At 43.4% G+C, this 5,209-nt stretch overlaps 1 pseudogene; it reads right to left on the reverse strand.

Annotated features, from left to right (window-relative positions):
* Positions 1-212: 212 nt before the first annotated feature.
* Positions 213-4,184, reverse strand: LOC150003182 (transportin-1-like; annotated as a pseudogene).
* Positions 4,185-5,209: the final 1,025 nt, after the last annotated feature.

Here is a 5,209-nt window from a genome sequence, read left to right on the forward strand (position 1 = left end):
GCCTGAACCTTAAACTGCACTTTAAAAATAACGTCTTGGCCTAGAAATTAAATCTAATGAAGTACAACCATCAAATTATATCCACTACATTAATGTTTTAATGCAAAATCAAGAGTCCAATCTTTAGTTTGATATGTCCAACCCCATTTATTCCTCCCGCCCTGCCCACCCCACAAACGTAAAAGGAGTGACTCATTTGGCATTTCACAGGGTGTTTCTTTGTTTAAATTATATTTTTTTTATTTCCAACTTTTTGGGGGGTACCTTCAATTGCTTCCAAGAACCTGCTTCTACTATGGGTTGGCAAGCTGATTTTTAACACTATTAGCTTCATCTGTGTAGTTCTCTATCAGCATGCAAAAACAAGTTCCCATCATGTGGGGAAATTTGTAAAAAACCTTTAAATTAAAAATAAAAAAGCTTCTTTACTGTTTGTGACCCCCTTTCTTAGGTTTCCTTTATTGTGCGCTATAGAAATTTTCCTCTCCTTTATCTCTATGCATCATTTATATGGTTCTTGTTTTGGTACAATTCCCCATAATATTCCAGAATGTACTGTTTTGTGAGCAGACTGAATAGTTTTTGCTTCTTCACATCCAGTGCGGAGTTGTAACTGAAGACAGATTTCCACCCACAAAGGCTCCAGATGTTAAAACGTTTCCCAACATCGACTTAATACAGTGACGGCAACACCTCCCTCCCGCCCCTCCCAGTAGGGTTGGGACTGTATTCCCTACTGGTTTACCCTTCCCCCCTGTAAAGGGTAACATTTTCCCTGGGTGCAGAGGCTCCCTCATAGTCTCCAAGACTGAAGGACCCCTAATTATGGGACTGCAGCTTAAGTTTATGAGGTTAAACACCATAAAAAGCTGCAAGACGCTCTTTTAAGGGAGGTGGAAACTGGTCAGAGAAACGCCTCCAATTTTCATCCCCAACTTGATTTTTAAATCCATGAAGGATCTTACAGAACATGTCTCTCAGATCATCTTTTGGGTTAATCCATGATGCAACAGCATCACAAAAAAATATAAAATCTTGGATTACTCCACTGGGATTCACACTGATCATGGTACAAATGCCACGGAATGCTGAATCCTTCTCCTCATTGTCCCTTATGTTTCTCAGAGAGGTGCACCAGGGTCTTATAAACTGCTGTAGCATGGGGGCCACCTCTTGAGGACAAACGTAACCAAGACGACCAATTGTTATTGCTGTGTTCTCTAACAGCATCTTTGGTGTGTTGGGTCTGTTAATGATTTCTACAAGCTGGTGCAGCACCATAGGAATATAAGGCTGCATCTCTATGCCCATTTGAATGGAGATTTCTCCAATTGCCCATGTGGCATCATTGCAGACTGAAATGAACTCTGGATTTAAGTTGGTTCCCAATATTGGCATGAAATCAGCTATACAAGGCTTAACATGCTGAAAGCAAGCTTTTGTGAGATCACCTAATAGGGCGAAGGAACTCTGTCGAACTTCTGGCATTTTATCCTGCATGCACTGATACATTAGGGTTAGAATGTTACTTCGGGCCACTAGCTGTTCAATGTTGCCTCCCAGTCCTTCAGCCAGGCCGCTGAGTAAATCAAGAGCCACTATCATAAAATCTTTATCTGGAGCCTCATATTGATCTGGTTGAGCATTGTTCAGCATGGCTTGTGCAAGAGTCTTCTGTACCAGGTTTACACATCGTAGATACACAGGTTCACAGTAGGGAAGGAAGCCAGACTGCAGGGCTGTGGCAACTGAAGATAGGCACTCAAGTAAAGGGAAGAGATCTTTATCTTCATCCTTTAACATGTTCCATTTCTGGATCAGTGGAGGCATTAGCATCTGAATATATTCTGGTTTGTTTAAATGATGTCCTACTGAATCTGCTAATGTTCCTATGGCATCATAAAGAATGAGCAAGTTCTTATGTTGGTATTTACTAAATGCGAAGACCAAAGTATCAAGTATATAAGCAAGGTAAGGAACAAGTTCTGTACAAGCCTCCTCTTCTAGGGTAGCAAAGGCACTGCAGGCAGCTTCTTGTACTCTCTTGTTGCTATCCAGGATACGCTTTAGCAATTCTGTCATTAATGGCTTCAAGTACGTGTCTGGGGGCTGGCTGACTACCCAGTGTGCATAGCGGCTCAGAGTCCAGCATGTTATGGAACGCAGGAGAGTCTTTTTATCAGAGAGGCAATGAATAAGGTGAGGAATGAGCTCAGGCAAGTACGGAATCATGCCTTGCATGCAACCTTCAGCAATTGCTCCTAAAACCAAGATGCCTGATTCTTTAACAACCCAGTCATGATGAAAAAGTCGTCGTCGTCGTCGTCGTCGGCAGCCGTCCGTCTCGAGAGACGATGGTGTAGCTTCTTAAGAGTCTATCTGCACCGCCGAGAATGGTTGTGCAGTCCGACTCGGGAGTGACACGGTATCTGTCTCCTCCCGTGTTGAATCGACATCTTGCGATGACGCTGGAGTGTCCTCTCCAGTGAAGCTGAAGCTACAGAGCCTGGGCAGGGTGATATGGAGGGTCTGCTGTTGCCCATGCAGCAGACCCCCCCTCTCTTCGCAGCTGAAGGGTCCAAGGGAAAGACGGAGTCAATACAGCTTGGCTTCAGGTGCGCCGCAGGAGTTGCCGGTGTTGACTACAACGTCAAACCGCCTTAGGGACTCCGGCTCCGGATTTTCTGTCGGGGTTTACTCCCTTAGCCTTTCCCCTGAAGAGGTATGCCGCAAGGCAGCGGAGGTTTTTTGGAGTCAGAGTTTTCCTTCTCTGATGTGCCCTGACTGGAAGATCGAACCAGCGACACTTAGCTCGCAGGCCGACGCTCAATCCACTGAGCCAAACCAGCCAGGGTGATGATGAAAAAGTAATTCTTTCAAAAGGGGCAAAATATGTGGCAAAAGCTCATCACGATACACATTTGCAAGAACATCTAGAGCAGCAGCAGAACATTTTCGCAGATTCCAGTCTGAAATCGTGTCGTCGTCATCAATGTCGTCGTCATCATCATCGTCCTCTTCGATGCCGTCTTCCTCGTGCTGCTGGGCCACCGTCCTCGATCGGTGAAAGCGCGGCCTTATGTCCTGTTTCATCTTCTTCAACATCACCCTTAAGTAGGATAATATCTATATCTGAGTACTTCATGCCATTCACTAACACAGGAATCAACTTAGGAAGGTGCCTTACAAGTACATCTTTGCAAATTGGTTGCTCGGCCAAAGTGAGCCAAAAATTCACAGGCTTCTAGAGCCACATTTTCATCCTGATCTTGGGTCCTCTGCAGCATGTACTCAACTATATTATGCATGTGAGGAAGCAGGCGATCCATTCGAACTTCAAGCAACATCACAAGTGCCCGGCACACGTTTTTCCGTACCTCTGGTTCTTCATCCCCAGCCAACGCAAAGAGATTCTCAATGAAAGAATCAATGTGCAACATCAGAGCTTGAGTCCTACTGATGATAAACTGATTGACACAAGCAACAGCATGAGATCTTATTTTTGGACTACTGTGCTTGAAGAACTGTAAAAATTTTGGAATCATGATGTTGAGAAGACGATCTAAAACATCACTATCTAAAATCTCAGCAGAATCTTCACATATCTTCTGAAGGGCACCAAACGCTCCCTCACAAGTGTTGTAATCTTCAGAATCCAATAAGCTACAGAGTTTTGGTAAGAGGTCAGGCCAATTCTGCAATTCTCCCTTGGAGGCTATGGTTGTAATCAAAATACCTACAGTGGCTCTAATCAAAGGAGAGGAGTCACCAATATTATTTAAACATTCGCTTTTAATAAAGTCGGTTACACCATTTGGGAAGTTCTGAAAATGTGCTTTAACATTATTCTTCAAAATGAGGCCACTCAATGATCTAGTGGGTTCATCTTCAGGTTTTAATTTTGTCAGAACAAAGATTAGGTAGTTGTTAAAATCTGGATATTGATTGAGTTGTTCCAGTTTTTATTGCACGGTTCTCTGGATGGTGGTGTCTGGAGACTGGGACTCCTTCAGCAGCTGCAGGATTTGCTGAAGCCCTTGCTCGTCAGGTTTCCACTCATACTCCATTTTGGTTTGCTTTCTGGACGCCCCGAAGGAAGTCTCGGACCACAAAACCCGGGGAACTGATCCTTGCGGCACAGCCGCCAATGTCTGCTGCTCCTGCCGCCGCGGCCGCCGAGCGCAAGGAGCCGACCAGACTCGAAAAATGTAAAATTTTGTTGAAAATTATTTTAAAATCTTATATAGTATAATGAATTCTTTTAAGAAATATATGCTTTATTGATTATGCTATTACAGTTGTCCCAATTTCCTTTTCCTTTGTTCCCCACCACCCAGTGACCCCTTCCCTCCAGTTGTCCCCTCACCCTTAGTCCATGCCTATTGGTTGTGCATATAGTTCTTCTCAACATCTTTCTATCTACTCCATTCCCTCCTACTAAGCTTCTTAATTCCTGTACCATCTCCCTCCCTTTCTTCCCTTCCCCCTCCCCACTGACCTCCCCCCAAAATGATCTCCATACCTATAATTCTTTTCCCACTCTTTTTGCCTACTTAGTTTGCTTTTGTTTTGATTCCCTAGCTTCTGTTGTTGGTTGTTGTGATACAGTTTTCATTTTAATGTTCATAGTTTTGATCCTCCTTTTCCTAAACAAGCCCCTTTAACATTTCACATAACAGTGGTTTGGATCTGATGAACTCCTTCAGTTTTACTTTGTCCTGGAAACACTTTCTATGCCCTTCTATTCTGAATGACAGCTTCACTGGAGAGAGTAATTGTGGTTATAGGTTTTTGCTTTTCATTACTTTGAATATTTTTTGCCAGTCCCTTTTTGCCTGCAGAGTTTCTTTTGAGAAATCAGCTGATAGTCTTATTGGGACCCCTTTGTACCTAATTCTCTTCTTCTCTCTTGCTGCTTTTAAGATTCTCTCTTTATCTTTAATTTTTGACATTTTTGATGATAATGTGTCTTGGTGTGGTTCTCCCTGGGTCCAGTTTTCTTGGAACTCTCTGTGCTTCCTGGACCTGTAAGTTCACTTCCTTCCCCACGTTAGGGAAGTTCTGCTTCATTATTGTTTCACATAATTTTTCAATTTCTAGTTCTTCTTCTTTACCTTCTGGCAGCTCTATGATTCAGATGCTGGCCCACTTATAGCTGTCCCATAGGTTTCTGAGCCTCTCCTCATTTTCCTCACTTCTCGTTTCTGCT

This window comes from Furipterus horrens, unplaced genomic scaffold (genome assembly GCF_987537825.1).
Source record: "Furipterus horrens unplaced genomic scaffold, mFurHor1.1.pri manual_scaffold_8, whole genome shotgun sequence".
Lineage (NCBI taxonomy): Eukaryota > Metazoa > Chordata > Mammalia > Chiroptera > Furipteridae > Furipterus > Furipterus horrens.